This window comes from Panthera tigris, chromosome F2 (assembly GCF_018350195.1).
Source record: "Panthera tigris isolate Pti1 chromosome F2, P.tigris_Pti1_mat1.1, whole genome shotgun sequence".
Taxonomy (NCBI): domain Eukaryota; kingdom Metazoa; phylum Chordata; class Mammalia; order Carnivora; family Felidae; genus Panthera; species Panthera tigris.
Genome location: NC_056676.1, coordinates 464,613 through 486,060, shown reverse-complemented (window position 1 = coordinate 486,060; position 21,448 = coordinate 464,613). Strand labels below are relative to the sequence as shown.

Genomic DNA, 21,448 nt, shown 5'->3' with positions numbered 1-21,448 from the left:
TCTCTGCCCCTCCCCTGTTAACATGCACGCACACACTCTCTCTCTCAAAATAAATTAAAAAACTGAAAAAATTTTAAATTAAAGAATGAAAGAAGTCTCTCAATTTCTGTGAGGAAGGATAAAAAAGCCTCAACTTTCTTAAGAGTATAATAAGAAAAAAATGTATAACACAAATAGTAGAAGGGAAGGCAGATTTTACAAAATAAATGCATTGTAAAGATACTAAAATCATAATAAATTAATTATAATGAAAATACCAAAGAAAGCAGTCCATGAACATTATTATCCTAAAACACTTTATATTATTTAACCACCTATAAGTTAGCTGTTTACAGGTTACATTTGTTACCTGATTTCTGATTTGACCGAATTTATTCTTGAGATCCCGTGTTTCATCTTCCAGAAGAAGATGTGACATAACCTCTGGGGAAGCCCCCGACATATACTGTGTTTTCAGAGTATCAGCCAGTTCTTATTGAAGTTGTCTCACACCTACCTAATAAGACATTTTTTTACTGATTTTCTAAATCCTCTTATTAAATTATGTTAATAATAGACAACTCTCACATACATACATTGAGAAATATCAACACATACATCATTTCACCGTCTTTTTGTAAAACACACAATCCTGTTCACTGAATTCAGTTAAAGACACAAAAGTTGTTATCTGATTCTGATAACACTTTTATCTGATTTTATGGTGTCTGTCTCCAGTCTTAACATGACAATTTCATCCTGCAGCATGTGGTTTTTATGCAACAGATCTTGGGTTTTCTCATGACTATCAGAATGCTAAGTAAAACAAAGCACATTTTCAGATAGCACTCAAAATGGCATTATCATGATTTTCTTTGAAATGAAGGTATAATCTATGTTTAAACAATGAAAAGGTTCCCGGGTGTGCCAGGGTGTTTCAGTTGGTTGTGACTGACTCTTGATTTTGGCTCAGGGAATGATCTCACATTCTGTGGGTTCAAGCCCTGCATCAGGCTCTGTGCTGACAGTCAGGAGCCTGCTCAGAATTCTCGCTCTCTCTCTCCCTGCTCCTCCCCTGCTTGTATTCTCTGCCTCTCTCTAATGAATAAAGAAACATAAAAAGAAAGGAAGGAAGGAAGATTACAGTAAGTGAATATCCAAGTGGAAAAAAATAACTTTGGCTCCAAATCCCAAATTTTATACAAGCATAAGTTCCCAAAATTTCAGAACTTTAACTGAAGATAAAGAAGGCATGAAAGTAAAAAAGAATTTGTGAGAAAAGTTTTCAGAATCTTAGAATTGGAAAAGCCTTTCTCTGATTTACAAACCAGAAGGCCTAAAATAAAAGATTAATACATCAGCCTACACTTAAATATTGAGTTTATGGTAGATATCGAACACAGGTACCCCACAGTAAAATCCTTAGCTCTGCATATACTAGGACAGATTAAATTTCCTAAAATTCTTCTTTCCTGAGAATATTCCAGAGATATCTACTTTGCTACCATTTCTGTAGTCAGTTATAAGAATTATATCTATTGATAACTGAAAAATCTAGGCACTGTAGTATAATACAAACCCTTCTACATACATCAATGAACTCATTTGGTTATAACAATTCTAGAATGGAGAGATTAAAAGAGTGAGCTGCAGGACTCTCCCCAGGTCTTCTCACTCCACAACTAGTGTTCTTGCACCAACCACTGCCACTTCTCTAGTGTAAATACACAAGTACGAAAGAAGTCTTGTATTTCAAACTACTCATAGGAAATAAGGTGAAATTTATACATCTCTTAGAAAATCATGAGAGGATTTACTGCTGCAATAACTTGTATTTCCTCTTCATGTTGAAAACAGTAATAAATATAAAAGTGGGGAAATACACTCAACCATTTTATTAGGAATACAATACCTATCAATATATTATCATTAAGTATATGCCACAGCATAACATTGTTATCAAAAGTTCCTTGTAATGAAATAGGATGCTACTTGAAGCAAAACTGTTATATTTCTCAAAAGTTGGAGACTTGATGCCGAAAATATGACCAGTGAACTGGCTACACTCGTCCTCCTGTCCATTAGCAGAAGTGCTCAACTAACCTAGTAATGTATCAAGGCAGTGAAGTAACTGTTCAAAATCAAAACACATATTGCCAGTAGAAATAGTTTTGAGATTAGGGAAAGCTCATCAATGCCTAAAGAAAGTAATAAAAGCCTCTCCTTTGGATGAGGACATTATGAATGTCACTAGTTGTTGCACACAAATGCATTTAATCAAGAATATTATTTTATCCAGTGAAGCAAAAATGCCACCATCCCCCATGCCCTTCTGCAAAATATATGTGCTTTTAAAATCCTTTATACTTTCCATGATGAACAGAGTTCAGTTTCATATATACATATATATATTTATACACACACGGAGAAAAAAAGTAATAGTAACTAAAAAATAGAATGTATACAAATACATACACACATGTACTTCAAAATAACTAAAGAAGATACCTTAGAATTAGTTTTCTTATGAGCCATTTCTTGCTCCTTTTGCTTGTAAAGGTAATTGTTTAGACTTCCATCTTGTAAGACTCTGGCCTTCTGACCTGGAGAAGGTTGTCACTGAGTGTCACTGCACTCTTCTACAACCTGGAGACACATTTCATTATGATTCTGGTCTCATACCGGTAAAAAAAAGGTCAAAAACTGAAGAGGAGAACTTTAAAAAAATGCTCAAAAGAACAAGATCCCTTGTTTTAATTTATTTTAAACCTAAATAATATATATTGAGTGAAATGTATACTATAAAATATATATGTATTGCACTATGTAATAATGATGGAAATACAGTTTTTATCAAAAACTGATTTACCTGATATTTTGTGGCCTTCAATTCCATGTTTAGCGTTCTAAGAGCGAGTTCAACTTGTTTTGTTTCAACTTCTTTCTTATAATCGTCTTCGTTTCTTCTTAACTTTTCCCTAATGTTTTCATATAACATATCAGCATTTCTTTTTTCTTCTTTTTCTTGTTTTAAGGTACATCTGCAATTACATGTGCTTCTTTTATTTTTTTAATTCATTTTTTAACATTTATTTATTTTTGATACAGAGAGAGAAAGAGAGCATGAACGGGGGAGGCAAAGAGTGAGAGGGAGAAACAGAATCGGAAGCAAGCTCCAGGCTCTGAGCCATCCGCCCAGAGCCCGACGTGGGACTCGAACTCACGGACCCCGAGATCGTGACCTGAGCTGAAGTCGGACGCTCGACCTACTGAGCAACCCAGGCGCCCCTACATGTGCTTCTTTTAAAATTTGTTTTGTTAGACATAAAAATTTCATTTTATGATCTGGTTCCACATAAGTTAGCTTATTATCCAAATGAAAAATTTCTATGTTCTCCAATTGTTTTCCTTGTAGGGCTCACGTTTTTAATTTGTCACTTCAATCTCTTCCAAACCATATATACAGTTGAAAAAAACCCAGGAGAAAGCATTATGCAACTTAGTTTTAGTCAGTAATAACTCTGGTAGATGTTGTAGGAGAGGAAGTTTCAAAATTATTCAGGAAAGTTAGAGTTGAAAATTACCCCCTTTCCCACAGGTATAATTATTCCTCCATAGGACAGATAATTCAGTTTCTCATTAAAAAGAGAATTTGCTGTCTATAAGCAAGTTTATCAATTCACTGGAAATAAAATTTCCACTTGAAGAAACCTTACAGGTACCTCCAAAAATGATGTGCAGTGTAAGAGAGCATCTGTGGATGTTGTTTACACAACATACACATGCAGATTACTGTCATCCAAGACTACGCTGACGAGTCTAATATCTGTTGCCTATATTTTTGTTTCTTCTTCCACAACACTTGCAACTTACCTTGTTGAGGGTGATTACCTACTTTACGAATCACTTAAACATCCCTTTTAGAACACAGGATACGTATTAAGTAAACAATAAAGAGTAATATGACCTTTTGAATTAATTTACACTTTTGAATTAATTTTATCTACCTATGACAGAGATGTTGAAAAAACATCAGTAATCACTTTCCGTATTACTTTTTTTTAATGTTTATTCATTTTTGAGAGAGAAAGGGAGAGTTCATGCAAACAAAGGAGGGGCAGAGAGAGAGAGGGAAGCAGAAAATCCGAAGTGGGCTCTGCACTGACAACACACAGCTCGATGTGGGGCTCGAACTCACGCACCCTGAGATCATGACCTGAGCCAAAGTCGGATGCTTGACTGACTAAGCCACCCAGGCGCCCCCATTTTACTTTGTTTAAATTTTTTTAGAGAGAGATGGTGCAAGTGAGCGAGGTCAGAGAGAAAGAGAGACAGAATCCCACGACGCGCAGAGAGGGAGAGAGGAGCTCACCCGACGCGGGGCTCGTGCTCACCCAAAGCAAGGCTCAAACTCACGAGATCATCACCTGAGCTGAAGCCAGATGCTTAACCAACTGAGCCACCCAGGCAGCCCCACTTTACCTTTTAACCCCTGCATGTTAAGAAGCAAACGGAATAAATTGGGGGAATTTTACTGTCTTGAGAAAAATGACCATTTTATAATCTGTTGGTAGATACACAAAGTAATATAAACTTTCCTGAGAACAATTTAAAAAATATGGATCAATGACTTTTTAAAAAATTTTTATACTTTAACCAGATTATATTATATTGAAGAATTGATTCCAAGTAAGTAACCAGACATGTAGAAACAGATTTATATAAAAGACATTCCTGCCAGGATTAAATAATACTGAAAGATGAAAAACAAGCAGAATTCAATCTCTTAAATAATGTTTCTTGGACTATGGTGGACTTTTATATGGCCATTAAAATTTTGATTTGGAATACACATTAAATTATTATAAGTATTCACTGTTAAGAACTTGCTGTGTTATTTCCAAGATCGCGCACCTCACGACACTAAACAAGAATACTTTCCAGGAAAATCCCATAAGGTAAGTCAGCAATTACAAAACTGCCCCTACACATCTGTAGTATAAAAGAAACAGTTGAAACATTTCCTTAAAGCCAAGATGCTATACCTAAAACTGCAGAATTCACGTTCCCATTCCACTTTTTGATGCTCTAGTGATATCATGTCTTTGGCTTCTCGTAGCTCGTTTTGTAGTGCGCTATCCATTTTGTCCATTTTTGTCATTTTTCCCATAAGTTTACAGTGATTTTTGTTAAGTTTCCTTAATTTCTCATAGGAAACACGAATATCTTGGATTTTCAAGAAGCCAGCATAATCTGCATCAGAGAAGAAACAGAAATAAAATACATGAGTACTTTTTGCATACACAGGCCTGTGCAACTTCATTTCACTCATTCATACATTGAATATATACCTTCAATGGAAGATGTTATACTCAGCTCTACAGATACAATAGACCCTCGGCTCTCGATTAGCTTAAAGTCTAGTGAAGGAGAAAGACAACTCAAATGGTAATTCTAAATTCAGATAGTTCCTATTAGAAGACAGAGTTCTGTGATCGTAACTTGATCTAGATTGGGCCCAAGGAAGATAGATATCCCTGAAGAAAAGATAACTACACTGAGGAATGAAGGATGAGCAGGAGGCAATTAAGCAAAGGAGGAAGACAAGCACTCTTGACAGTCTAAAGCATGTGCTGAAGTTCCACTGTAATCTGCTTCTTGACAAGATGGGGTAACACGTACTGATTGATCTTCCTGAAACAAGCAAAAACAGAACAGAAAAAATACAATTTTAACATGATTTTCAAGACGCAGAACTTCAGGCAATGAAAGACAATGATCCCTGAAAACAAAACACGTTAGCTTAACACGTATGCCCAAACTCACTGCCTTGAGAGAGTTTTCAGGCTACGACACAGGAGACATAAATTATTTAAGTAGATTTCACCATACTCCTGTGTCGTGGCAAAACTGAGAGTGTGGTGAAGTCAAGACAGATAGAGACGACAGGTCAGCATCCAGGAGAGGAGAAAGCAGGACACAGAAAGAACCCTGGGCATCTGCACAGGGTCCCCTTTGGCTATTCAGCAGAGTAACAACCAGTGCATACATGGAAGGAAGTCATCAAGGGAAAAAAAATCTGAAAAGAGTAGAGGAAACACTGCCTGGTGCTCCCACAGCACGAGGGACAGTATCTATTCACATTAGCTAAGATAGAAAAACTCAAAATTTGCCTTAGTCTGATCACCACTCTGGATTCAGCCAATAATTCGTAAGAGCAAGACTAAAGGATCCAACTGTTTGTAAGTAACTTAACTATATCTCCAAACAAAGCATGAAAAGATAACTAGAGGCATAGAAGCTATTGTTTTAAAAACCAAATAGCACTTACAGAGATGTAAATTATGTTAGCCATGAACAATACGATGCGTAGGAATAAACACATATTAGACATCACAAAACAAAAGTTTAACAAAACTGAAGTTTAACATTGGAAACCTGGGAGAAAACTTTAACTGGGAAATATACAATTGCCCAAAGAGGTAGGGGAAAGGGACAGGAAAAAAAAAATGGCCCAAATCTTCCTAAACTTCATGAAAACTATATTCCCACTGATCCAGGAAGGATATGTTTAGGAAAGAGAATTGGAAGTCAACTCTTGTAATTTGCCTAAACTATATACGATGTGGTATATCATTACTGGAAGGGAGACTGTGATTCTGAAGCCATAGACTACAAACCCTAAACCAACCATTAAAGCAGCAAAACTGAAAAGTTCTAGCTAGGAAGCCTAAATAAATAAGTGAATAAATGAATACATGAATAAATGAATACATGAGTAAATAAATACATGGATAAAACTGAATCATAAAAATTACTTGATTAAAAGAAAGCGGAAAAAGAAGAGAACGGGAACAAGGAGCAGATAGGGCAAATGCAAATCAAACAGCATGATGACAGATTACAATCAACGGTCTCAAAAATCACAGTAAATGAAAACGGTCTAAAAGCCTCAACTAAAATGCAGACTGTCAGAATGGATAAAAAAGTAAGACTCAACTATATGCCACCTATACAAAATGCACTTTAAATGTCAAGACAGAAATTTATTCAAAAGACAGAAATATGATATACCACACTAACACTTGACCAAAGAAGGCTGAGCTAGAGTGGCTATATGAATACCAGACAAAACAGTTTCAAGCAAAAATTATTACCAGCAATAAACAACAGGTCATTGTATAATCATAAAAGAGTCAATTAAGAGCAATCTTAAATGTTCATGTATCTGTTAATAGCTTCAGAGTAAACGAAGCAAAAATTGATAGAACTGAAAAGAGAAATAGCAAATTCACAATTATAGTCTGATATTTCAACACGCTCAACATCAAGGGCATAGTAGAATTGGCTGCCACTATTCTCAAGGATCTATGGAACACTTACCAAAAGAGTAGGTCTTGGGTCAAAAATAAATCTTAATAAAAGGAAGAAGTCAAGAGGCCTGAAGTCATAATAGTGTGTTCCCTGACCACAAAGCAATCAAATCAGAAATCAAGTACAAAATTATCTCTGGAAAATACTCTATTTGTGAACTACAGAACACATCGAAATATCCCCTAGGTCAAAGAAGTAATAAAAAAAAATTAGAAAGGATTCTGAACAGAATGAAAATGAAAACATAGAATTTGTAGAGTCCTGCTTTAGTAGCACTCACATGAAGACTGATAGCACTGAATGTATACATTAAAAAAGAAGAGGGAAGTGCAGTGATTCTTGCTGCCTTTGTTTCTCCTCCCCCAGCTTCTCGAGCGCCCCGCCATGCCCCGACCAACCCTGGCAGTGACTGGAGAGCAGGTTCTTTGTTCACAGCGCACAGCAGGCACTTGGACGGGTGGGGGCGTGGTCTGCCCCCTGCCGGGAATTGAAGATGGGGGAGTAGCTGTAGATAGCTGTAGGAGGCCTAGACTGAGGTGGGCCTGGGCTGGGCCCCGGGCTCTGCTGGAGCCCGAGGCGGCGGCGGTGACAGAGTCATGGGCCCTTCTGGAAGGGAGAGCCCAATGCCTGTGCACCTGTCTCCCCTCCCTTCCTCTCCTCCCCTGCCAAGAGTTGTGTGTTCTAGCTCCCCATCTTTTTCTCACTACCTACATCATCACCCTTCTTCCGACTTCGCTTCCCAGCTTCTTGCGACCGTTTCTCTCACTTAAGCCGCAGTTATTCAGGCTCTTTTCACCCTAGTCCTGCCGGAGACTTCATATGCCAGCAGTCTCTTTCATGGGATGTCCCCATCCTTCCCCTCTCCCCACATCCTATTCTGGGCTGATGGCAGCCAGAAATCCTTCCTATTGTGTTTACCGGCAGTTTCCACCTGGCCCTGAAGCTTGGCGCAGATCAAGTGCACCACACCCACGCTGAGAAGGACTCCAGGAGAACCACTTGTCCCATGGTGGTATTGGACAGTATGTTCTCGATTTTCCTCTGGTTGTTTATTTTACTCTGAATATTTGTTACTCTCCACCACTATAATTTACAAATGTATGTTTTGGTTGCATGACAAGGAGTTAGAAATGAGCCAGAGACCATTCGCTGGTAAGGAGATTTAGACATTTAGTATTAAAGGAAGAAAGGACAAAGAGAATGTTAAGAAGTTTAGAGTCTTCAAAGTATTTTGATATCTTTTGTGATCTGAGGAAGTGGAGATTACTGAACCTACACAGATTGACATTTTTGGAGAAAATTTCATGATGCTTGATTCCGCTCTTGGAGTAACGTGAACACAAGTTCTCAAACCTGCATAATCTCTCAGCTGGAACCAGCTGTATACCTGAATGTTCACTTCCATCAGAACTTGTATAAGAGAAAGGACGGGAGTCTGTTTCAACAAAAATGACTACGTCCAGGACCTGAAAAGGGTAATTCTGTTTCCTAATAGTGTATATGGTCGTTTTAGTGTGCACAGATCAGAATTTTTACAGTTTACTTGGAGTATCAAACACTGCAAGCAGTAGAGAACTTCATATGCTCTATTTTCTGTGGGAAAAGTATGACAATTACAGAACAAAGGGACTTGCAGATGATCCAGAAGGTGGCCCGTATGAAACCTGGGATTATGAATAACCCTGGGCGCCTGGGTGGCTCAGTCAGTTGAGCGTCCAACTTCCGCTGGCTTGGGTCATGATCTCACAGGTTGTGGGTTGGAGCCCGGCGTCGGGCTCTGTGCTGAAGGCTTGGAGCCAGGGGGTTGTTTTGGATTCTGTGTCTCCCTCTCTGCCCCTAACCCACTTGCATTCCGTCTCTTTCTCTCTCAATAGTAAATAAATACTAAGTAAATAAATAAATAACCAACGAACCTACCAACCAAAGGATAGTCCTAAGGTACAGAGTGATTTTCAGAAATAGAGCATATGAAGTACTGAATGCCTCAGTCAGTTAGCACCTGACTCTTGATTTTGGGTTGGGTCATGATCGTTCATGGGTTCAAGCCCCCCTTCTCGTTCTGCAAAGTACAGGGTCTGTTTGGGATTTTCTCTCTCACTTTTTGTCTCTCTGCCCCTCCCCACGTGTGCTTTCTCTGTCTCTCTCTCCAATTAATAAATGAATAAAATTTGAAAAAAAGTCAGAAAATTCAGATCAATACAGTTCAAGTATGAAAAGCCCATTGTTTTTTTTTTTTTAATTTTTTTTTTCAACGTTTTTTATTTATTGTTGGGACAGAGAGAGACAGAGCATGAACGGGGGAGGGGCAGAGAGAGAGGGAGACACAGAATCGGAAACAGGCTCCGAGCCATCAGCCCAGAGCCTGACGCGGGGCTCGAACTCACGGACCGCGAGATCGTGACCTGGCTGAAGTCGGACGCTTAACCGACTGCGCCACCCAGGCGCCCCTGAAAAGCCCATTGTAACACTCTATGAAACATATTAAACTGATAATAATGCAAACCTACACAGAACTGTGAAACTGTGAAAAGGAAAGTAAAGGAGGTGGGAAGAGAAAAGATGGCAGTGGAGCGGGATCAGAATTTCCCTTGTCCCTCAAACACAGCAGTATTGAGGTCACAACATTTGGAATACCAGAAATACAGGCCGCAGAGGGACAGAAATATCTTCACAGGTGCAAAGAGACAGCTTGGCGGGACGGAAGGGTGTGTATGCGAATTGGGAGAAATAAAATGGTCTGCACATAGAGTGGGGGAAGCATTTTGGTGGAGAAATGAGAGAGAGAGAGGCTGTGGGAAGTTTATTTGGATAAGAGAAAACCTGTCCGGACCACAGACCAAAGAGAGGTCCAGAGAGCCAGTTTCTACTTTGCAAAACAGCCTTGGAAGCTAAAAAACAGAATTTTCAAGGTTGCCAGACTTTCTCTAGAAAAGAGCTGCCACCTCCCATGACTGGTGGGGAGGGAGCCGCCCCTAGGCTTGGTAGCAATCTCAGAGCTACCCTGGGAGAGAACACCTTGAGTATGGTGGAAAGGGGAAGTATTGCCCTGCCCAAGGGAAAAGACCCTGCAGGCACGAGCCAGAAGCCCTCTGTTCACTGGGCAGAGTGGTGCAACTCTACTACCAGGTCCGAGCAAAGCGGGATGCTACAGGGTTTTGAAACCCAGCTCAAGGCTCAGGGAACACAGGGGACTGTGCACCAAGGCAAGCCGGCCCTCCAGGCTATTCAGTGAGGACGACCTAAACAGTGAGTTTTGAGACACCTCGTGTGGGCAGGAAAGATTGGGGTATCACCATTTTTCTCCCCATGACCAACGTCGTGCGGCTTCAGGGAATGGACAGTGAGACTCTGTGGAGGCAGGCCCATTATACCAAACCCTGCCTCTCTGTGCCTGGTAACTGCTTCTCTATGGGAGTGAGACTGACATTGATGAGACAGGACAGCCCCTCCTCTAGACCGGGACAGACACCAGTACCAGACACCAGTAGACAACAATCCTCTGATTTTCTATTTTAGTTTGTTTTCATTTGTATTATTTTTTTTTATCTTTTCTTTTTTAATGTTTATTTCTTTATTTTGAGAGTGAGTGATCAAGCAGAAGAGGTGAAGAGAGAGGGAGAGAGAGAGATTCCAAGCAGGTTCCATGCTCTCACTGCAGAACCTGATGAGGGTGTCGAATCCATCAACAGCAACATGACCTGAGCCAAATTCAAGAGTCGGACGCTTCACCAACTGAGCCACCCAGGCCCCCATCTTTTCTTACCTTTGCTTTCCTTTTCTTCTCTTTTCCCTTTTTTCTCTTTCTACTCTATTTCCTCTTCTCCCTTTGAATTCACCCTACTAGTATCAAATTGACTTTGAGTCAAAGTTAATTATATATATATTTTTTTTCCTTTGTTCCTCTGTTCTGATTGTTTGATAGAACTTTTTTCTATGCTTTTCCAGATCTCCTTCTTCATTTTCTTCCTTTTCTTTCTGGATTAAGCCCTATAGCTCCTTTGAGTCACTGCCTGATCTTTTTTCCACTCTTGTCATTTCTCTCTTTGGGCTGATTCTTCACCACTCTCTTCTATTTTCCAAGATTACTTCAACAAACAAATCAAAGCACACTTAGTGGAAGGCCAAAACCACCAATCCAAGTAGCGAGAAAAGCAGCCAAAGACGCACCAAAAGAGTGCACACAACACACTCCAAAAACTTTGGTTTAACGGCCAGGCCCTGGACCGTGTAGGACCTTTTTTTTTATAGTAGTACTCGCAGGTGTGGGACACAGAACAAGCTATTAAAACACAAAAAGGACAGGAATCTAGCCAAAACGATGAAATTGAGGAATTCTCAAAAAAATTCCAGGAAGGACAGCCAGAGAAGTGCTCAAAAGAGACAGAAACAATATATCTGAGCATGTTTTTGGAATAATACGCATAAGACGCATAGTTGCACTCGAAACCAAGCATAGAAGACAGCAATCTACTGCTTCAGAGATCAAGGACATAAGGATTCGTCACCATGAAGCCTGAAAATAAAATGTAAACGAGATACAAAATAAATTAGATGCGGTGTCAGCAAGGAAGGGAGAAGCAGCAGTCAGAATCGGTGAAACAAAAGAGACAATGTGGACAAAGATTAACCAGAGAAAGGAAAGAAAGGAAAATACTAGACCACGAGGCAGGTACTAGAGACCTAAGTGATTCGGTGAGATGAAATAATGGCCACATCATAGGAGACTCAGAAGAAGAGAGAAAGGGACAGAAATTTTATACCAACAGCTTATAGTTGAGAGATTCCCTCATCTGGGGAAGGAAACAGGCATCCAAGTCCTGGCGGCAGAGAATTCCCTTCCAAATCAACAAAACCAGGTCCATACCAAGCGAAACCGGAAAAAATACAAAGATAAACAAAGAATTCTGAAAGCATGTAGGGACAAACAGGTCTTAATCTGCAAGGGAAGACAAGGGTAGCAGCAGACCAGTCCAAAGAAAATTGGCAGGGCAGAAGAGAGGGGTAGAAAACAGTCAATGTGCTGAATGGGAATATATGCAGCAAAAGATCCTTTCCCCAGCAAGCCTGTCATTTAGAATAGAGAGAGAAAGGCTTTCCCAAACAAAACCTAATGGAGTTCATGAACACTAAACCAGTCCTGCAGGAGATCCTAAGGTGCGACTCTATGAGTGGAAAGCAGCAGAGACTACAAAGGACCAGAGACCTCACCAAAAGCATGAAACCTTCAGATAACACAATGACACTAAATCCATATCTTTAACTAATCACTCTGAATGTGAATGGACTCAATGCCCCAACCAAAAGACACAGGGAATCAGAATGGATAAAACACAAAACAAAACCAAAGAACAAGATCCATCTATATTTTGTCAACAAGACACTGATTTTAGACCCCAGGACACCTCCAGGTTCAAAGTGAAGGTATGGGGAACCACCTATCAAGCTACTAGAAGTCAAAAGAAACCTGGAGTTGTCACACTTCCACCAGAAAGACTAGATTTTAAACCAGAAACTGTAGTAACAGATTCAGAAGGGCATTGGATCATAATTAAGGGGTCTATCCATCAAAAGGAGCTAACAATTGCAAATGTTTATGGCCCCAAAGTGAAACGCGCACACATATGAATCGATTACTCACAAACATGATTAAATGTATACATACAAATACCATGATTGTAGACAACTTTAAGACTCCACTCATGGCAATAGGCGGATCATCAAGGCAGAATATCAGTAAGGACACACAGATCCAATGTGTCATTGGACCAGATGTATTCAGATATACATAGATATATATTGGCCTAATATATACATTTATATACATGGATATCAACACCGATATATTAAGATCTTTTCATCCAACAGCAGTAGAACGCACATTCTTCTTAAGTGTACATAGAACATTCTCCAATGTCTCCAAGTGACATCCTGGGTCACAATACTGCCCTCCATGAATAAAAAACGACAGAGATCATATCTTGCATATTTTCAGATCACAATGAGCACTTGCTCATTCTTTCTCTCTCCCTCCCTTTCCAAGAGAAATACAAACATTACAAAAAAGTTTCTCTCAGGTTCTTCCAGGAAAGACAAAAAAGAATAAACCTTGTGGGGCAATGAGTCCTGGATGAAAACCACACACAGACAGTAGAATTCCATAACAAATATGTTGACAGTGGAGCTGACAGAAAGTGATGAACTAAAAGAACAGATACTAAAGGAATGGTTTCTGCAAGGAAAAATTAAAGTAGGGGTAAACCATTAAAAAAGAGCATGGTGCGGGGAACACGTAGGTGGCACAGTCAGTTCAGCATCCGCCTTTAGCTCATGAGTCATGATCTCTAGGTTTGTGGGTTTGAGCCCCACATGAGCTCTGTGTTGACAGCTCGGAGCCTGGGGCCTGCTTTGGATTCTGTGTCTCCCTCTGTCTCTGCCCATACCCCGCTTGCACTGTGTCTTTCTCTCATACTCCAAAAGAAATAAACTTTAAAACATCAAAAATACCTTAAAATCATGGGGGGAGAAGAGGAAATAGGAAAAAAAATAAGACATGACCAATCAAGCATGAGCTTAAGACAAGGAAGAAAATGGGAAATGTGAGCCAAGTAAGGTAAATGGAAACAAAACACACTTTTCAGCAGGTTCATAAGTATTACTGGGAATATACAATGAACAATAGTCTCTTTTAAACCTTTTAAAGATATATATAATTTATACATAAAACAGAGGCCTTGATCCGGAGTTTATCCCTAATAATACTGACTTTTATCACTCTACAGTTATCTTGTTATAAATACTGAAATAAAGAATTTAATTTTTTTCACTATAAAATAAACTGTTCAATTAATGGCACCTATCACTTCCGAAAAGCTATAAATTATTACTAGACTAACAAAAAAAAGAAAAAGAGAGGTTCCTTACACATCATCTTTCACTATGGAGAAAGAATTGGGAATGAGAATTCTAGGAATAAATAGGGACCTTCAAAGGTTTTATGTAATGGGACACTGAAGGGGTTAAAAAAACAAAGGCTGAGGACTTTTTCTCTGCAATTCTAAGCTCAAAATGGGAGAATACTAAAAATATACTGTAACCTTCTTTCTTATGTAACTCCTGATTTCCTCAATAGAATTCATTTGCGTGTATACATGCTAAACACTAAAACGGAATAAAAACTGAAGCCTTGCTTTTCAAATTCACATATTTGTGATATATCATGCGTACTTTGTTACTTTTCAAATTCCATTCTATGGAATTCCATTTCCCTACTCGTTTATTCACATTCAACAACTATGACATTGCTTTTTCCAAGCAAGACTTTATTCTAGGAGCTCCAGGAGTCAAACAAGTGTGATTACTCACCTCCAGGAGCTTATAATGATTTAGGGGCTTTGAAATGAATATTGAAATAAATATCAGATGTCTGAAACTTTAAATTTTAGAATCTGACACAAGGACAAAGAGGAGATAGTTTTCAAAACTAGAATAAGAAAGATTTCTGAAATTAGAAATTTGACAACTTGGCTATGAAAACCCCTCCTCATAAAACTACTCATTTCAGCAAAATATGTATTCTTCGGGGAGATGCACAATTTTAACTTACTCTTCATGGAGTTATTTCAAAACAAGGGAACACCTTTGTAAGGTAATTGTTGAGAAATAATGTAAACATCTAAATGTCTACATTTTCTAATGTTATTTTTGTCTAAATGTAGAACAAAAGATAGAGCCAAAGGAAAATCCTGTATCTCACCAAAATAAAACATGCCCGGGACGGGGGGCAACCTACAATAGATACTAGGACCCGAAAAGATTTCATTTAGGCATGACTATTATCAGTCATGTTACTATCACAGTAAGAATCCTTATCCTTAACCAAATGTCATATTTCCTCCATTATGGGAAAGCTTTTCCCAATAGAATTTGAGGGTCATTAAATATTTTCCAGCCCATTCTTTTATCAGCCTCTACCTCTAGGATTTACCAAAGTAAAAGAAAACAAAACAAAACAAAAAAAACTTTCATCGCGTCATATATCTGTAGAGTGGTTTTTTTTTAACTTTCCATTACACACATAAAATGATGATACACAGGCTACTCTCATATTTTCCGAGTAAAAAAGGGAGAAAACTAAATTCAGCATAGGAAAGTGAGTTTCACAAGAGGGTACTTTACCTTGGTACCAAAATCTAAGTCTTGGCTAGCTGATGTACACCATGAATCATCAGGACAAGTTTTGTCAGAAAGCATTTAGAGCAAAAATATACAACAAAAACATGTTCATTTATTTAAAAACAAAATTTCAAAAATTAAGTGAAAGTTCAGCTGTTTATTAAACAAAGTTTCTTGGTATAATTAAAAGGTGGCCTCTGGTGTTTTCATTAAGTTTTATTTTAATTCCAGTAATAGTAACATCCAGGGTTATTTTTTTTATTAATATAGTGATTCACCAACTACATACTGACCCCGTGCTCATCATGACAAGGGAACTCCATCCCCATCATCTCTTTCACCCCTCCCACCAATCACCTCTTCTCTGCCACCCTCTGTTTCTTCTCTGCAGTGAAAAGCCTATTTCTTGGTTTGTCTCCCCTTTTTTTTCATCTTTGCTAATTTGTTGTTTCCTAAGTACTACATGAGTAAAATCATATGGTATTTGTCTTCCCTGACCTTGCTTACCATACTACTCTCAGGCTCCATCCAGGTGATTGCAAATGGCAAGATTTCATTGTTTTATGGCGGAGTAATATGTTTTTTTGTGTGTGTATGGATATACATATCCACACACATACAGGGCTTCTTCTTCGTTCTCTCAATGTCAATGGAGGCTTGAGCTGGCTATTGAAAATAATGCTGCAATAAACACAAGGGTGTGTGTGTCCCGTGGAATTCTTGTTTTTGTATTCTCTTTGGTAGTATCCAGTAGTGCAATAACTGGATCATAGGAGAGTTCTGTTTTTAATTTTTTGAAGAACCTCCATACTGTTTTCCACAGGAGCTGCACCCATTTGCATTTCCACCAAAAGTGCAAGAGGTTTCTTTGTCTCCACATCCTCGCAAACACTTGCTTCTTGTGTCTTGGAGTGTAGACACTCTGACAGGTGTGATGTGGTATCTCGTTGTAGTTTTGGGGAGCATCTTTTCATGTGTCTGTTGAACATCTGTATGTTGTCTTTGGAAAAATATCTGGTTATGTCTACTGCTGATTTCTAAATTGGGCTTTTTTTGGAGGGATGTTGACTTGTATCAATTTTTTATACATTGTGGATACTAACCCTTTACTGGATTTGCAAAACCTTTGCAAATATGTTCTCCCATCCCAGATGTTGCGTTTTCGTTTTGACGGTTTTTCCTTCACTGTGCAAAAGCTTTGTAAGTTGATAGAGTCCCCATACTTTATTCTTGCTTTATTTCCCTTGGCTCAGGAGACATAACTAGTAAATGTTGCTACAGCCAAAGTCAGAGAAATGGCCTGTGCTCTCTTCAAAGATTTTTTATGGTTTCAGGTCTCACACTTAGGTCTTTAATTCATTTTGAGTTTGTGTGTAGGGTACAGAAATTGGTCCAGGTTCATTCTTTTGCAAGTGGTTTGTCAAGTTTTCCGAACACCATTTGGTGAAGAGACTTCCTTTCCCCACTGGATAATCTTTCCTGTTTGTGGAAGATGAACTGACCATACAGTGGTGGATTTATTTCTGGGTTTTCGGTTCTATTCCACTGAGCTATGTGGCTATTTTTTACGCCAGTACCCACCATACTGTTTGGATTACTACAGCTTTGGAATACAACTTGAAATCTGAGACTGCGATACCTCCAGTTTTCCTCTTTTGCAATATTGCTTTGGCCATTCAAGGTCTTTTGTGGTTCTATACAACGTTTAGGATTGTTTAGCTCTGTGACAAATGCTGTTGGTATGTTGACAGGGATCCCATTACATCTTTAGATTGCTTTGGGTAGTGTAGACACTTTAAAAATATGTATTCTTCCCGTGAGCATCGGATGTTTTTCTCTTTCTTTCCGTCACCTTCATTTTCTTTCATCAGGGTTTTAAGGTTTCCAGAGTACAGGTCTTTCAAAATTTGGACAATGTTTTAAAAAAGCTTTCAGTTCTCTATTTTGCCTCCACCTCTCCTAACCTGTGAAATCTCCAGGAAAGACCCCGTCTGAGTTTCCATAACCAAGGGTGACAGGCAGGGAATTCTCTGAAATTGTTGAAAATTAAATGTATAAACGTTACCACAATGACCTCTCACCTCACCTCTGTCAGAATGGCTCTGTTTCAACACACAGGAAACAACAAGGGTTGCTCAGGGTGTGGAGAAAAAAACAACCTTTGTGCACCGGTCATGGGATGTAAATTGGTATCACCACAGTGAAAGCCAGTATGGAAGGGCTTCAACAAATTAAAAATACAAATACCATAGGATCCAGTGATTCCACTACTATTTATTTACCCTAGGGAAATGGAAATACTAATTTGAAAAGATAAATGCACCCCTATGTTTATTATAGCATTATTTACAATAGACAAGATATGAAAGCAACCCAAGTGTCCACAATGCATGAACAGACCACAAACACACAAACACATACACACAGATGCAGACACACGCACACACACAATGGAATATTACGCAGCTATAAAACAGAATGAGATCTTGCCATCTGGAAACATCATGGATACACCTAGATGGTATGAAGCTAAGTGAAATAAGTCAGAGAAAGACAAATCCTATATGATTTCACTTCTGTGTAGAATATAAAAAGGGGAATAAATGAACAAACAGAGAAAAAGCAGAAACAGACCCATAAATGCAGAGAATTGACTCTTGCCAGAAAGGAGGGCAAGTGGGGGGATGGACAAAATGGGTGAAAGGGAGAGGGAAGTTCAGGGTTCCAGTTATAGGATGAATAAATCACAAGGCTCAAAGGTACAGCATAGGGAATCTAGTCAGTGGTATCGTGATAGCATCATACATTAACAGATGGGAGCTACGCTTCTGGCGAGGATGGTGGACCATCTAGAGTTGTTGCATCACATATTACATTGTGTGTCAGGTAGACCTCAGTTTAAGTAAATATATCAAAATTTAGGTCTCTATGTTATGAGTGGAAGTGCTAACTAGAGATTAAAAGAAGAAAAGTTCCAAAGGCCAACTTTGTTCCTACACTGGCCTTGCCTTATTTAGGTCCATAATAACTAGCAAGACCTTCAAAACCTTCAGGGATTTTCAACTACCCAAGGATCCAAAATGGTCCTGGTAGTTGTGCCGCTATTTCTCTATACACTGCCTGAATAATTTCTTCCCTATGAACTCCCACTCTTACATCACTCTTCGGCACGGTTCTGTGGCATTCCCCAACCTTTCAATCTTTAGCCTATGAAGGCACAGACTCCTACAAGGATGGGCTCAAATGACCGAGGGTAGGAGCCATGTCCTGCTCCTGGAGAACAAGCTAATTGGGAGTCTCAGTCATCCACACAGTCACCTCAACATAAGCATGTTATCACCTATCCAGATGAAGCTCCCTTACTGATTTGACAAGTCAGTCCTACCACTGCCGAGCCCTACAAGTACATGGGAAGGGCATCACAGATTTAGGAAAAGTGGTGGAGTGAGGAGACAGCTTGCCTTGGGCCATACATCTATGCTGTTTGGAATCTCCACCCCCCCAGCCCCAATTCCTTCAGAGGATCTAAGCCATCCTCCCTCAGTTGGGGTGGAAGTAGATGATATATTTCTACTTGCTGTAAACAGACTCTTCACAGCAGCTCAAATGATTTTTAATCTCTCTCATCAGAAAATCTGAAGTATGCTCGCACCTTCAATGAAACCAACACACACAAAAGCAGAAACCTGGTTAGGACCCTCTTGAACTCTCTATTTGAATATGCCTTTCTAAACAACTCCCCTAATCCTGGGTCCTTCATTCTTGTCCTTCACATTTACCTCACTTGGCATAAACCCCCATAGTCTGACATCTTTGCTAAAACCCTTATACTTATCCAACTCATTGTTGTTCTTGAACCCTGGTCTCTTCTGCTAATTCGATTCTTACCCTCCTTCACTGTATTCATTAGACCCATTCTCCAGCTTTCTATTATTTAAACAGTTGCCTGCAAGATGAAGACAAAAAACAAGGAACAAAGGAAAGAAAGAAAACTATAATTTTGATCTCATTTCTGTCACTTATATCCAAATAGATCACTTCAATCTCTTTTGAGTTTCAAATTCTCCATGGAAACAACCATTGGGCAAGGAGGTTAAACATAGGTTGACCTACCACAGGGTATTTTGAGGAACTAATCTGTGAGGTTACCTAAATCTTGAGACTCTAAGTTCTTTTGATTGGGCCTCTGGAAAAACGTAGAGTCCTTAGCTGGCAGAAGTGGAAAATTATTGGAAAAAAAAAAGAAATACCAAGAAAACCAGAAAGGAAAGCAAAAAGGCAAAAATAGTACAAAAAATTCATGGGAAAAAAATCTCCAAAAAAAAAAAAAAGAAAAAGCTTCCTAGAACTAGACAAGTGTACTAGCCCAAAGGGAAACCAGACTGGGAACTTAGGCAACAGAGAATCATATAGCAATATCCTCGAAATAGAGGCAGAATTTAATGTAACAGGGTCTACAACTAGATAACCTTCCCTTACAGAAAACTCATCTGTCTCAAGAGGGGATATCCCTACATCTAAGGAGCTGCCTGAGGAGATCTTGCTAATGTAAAAGCCGTGACACCATGACCATAGCTGACATCCACCCCAAAATCTCTGATGGTAAAAACAAGGGACTAGTTACCACTGCACTAATTACTTTTGTTAGCACTAGTGGTCAAATATATAAGGGCAAATGCTTGGACTAACCTGGGTTCTTAAGAAAACCCTAAATTAGAGTTCCGACATCATTACCTTTGACACTCTGAGTTGATCTGCCCTAGGATTTGTATCTTCATCTCAGTGCTGCTGAGGAACCAGAGAATGGATGTGGAAGCTACACAGGCTGACAGGCAAAGCCCCTCAGCTACCCATTAACTATGGAATCATGGGTCAAGTAATCAACCTCCCTGAACCACAGTTGCCAAACTAATAAAAAGTAGGCTAACATAACACAGCTACCTTTGCAAAGCTATGCAATGACTATTTAACTGAACAGATGTTAAGCATATGATATTGTGTCTAATCCAGGGTAGAACACTCAAAAACTGCTTTTGTTCTCTGCCTTCCCTTAGAAGACACATAATTTTCAGTTCATTCATTTCCTTTCCTTTCCTTTGATTTTCCGTTTCATTTCATTTCATTCCTTTATGCTTTGAGTGTGAGTGCACACAGAAAGAGGGAAAGATATCCCAAGGAGGCTGTCAGCGCAATACCCGACAAGAGGCTTGAAGTCACAAAACTGAGTTGAAATCAAGAGTCACATCGTTAACCGACTGAGCCACCCAGGTGCCCCAATAAATTTCATTTTTACAAATCCATAAAAATACTACCTGGTTATAGAGTCTTCCTAAGCATTCTTATCTGCTCCTAAAGAAAAAAGCAAAATACTTGTTTAATCAACAATCGAAAATACAGGAAATTACAAGTGTACGGCTTATGATTTGTTAAAAAGTATTGCTTTGGAACCACACCTGGAAAACTTCACTACACTATATGGTAATTATACCATTGATAGGCTTAAAGCACTAAGAATTCTTACTTTCTCTTCTACATTGACCAAAAGCAAGAATGGGTTTTATCGGAATTTGACACCTACAGGTGAAATGATGTTTACAATAACCATCACTGACCGACTCTATGACACTGGAGGAAAATTTTATCATTAGGAGAATATCACAAACTGACAATGTCAAACTGAAACTATCATGATTTTTCGGGACTTCCACTCCTAGAGAAGTTAAAAGAGAGTTTGTTTATTTTGCTGTTACACGGCAGAACTTCCCCAGTCCTTTAGTAGAGTATATTCAGTTTTAGGATGAAAAAAACCCTCACAAATATGCTCTATATAGCTATGGTACTTTGCAGCATGGCCAAACCATAGCAAACAGACGCTCTCTGGCCTTATTTCCAAAGGCAAGATAAGTAGAAAGGATTTGGCCTT

General features: G+C 39.0%; 1 pseudogene; it reads right to left on the bottom strand.

Moving 5' to 3' along the window:
- The window catches only part of LOC122230446, a 78,510-nt pseudogene that overhangs the window by 35,427 nt on the left and 21,635 nt on the right, over nucleotides 1–21,448 (bottom strand).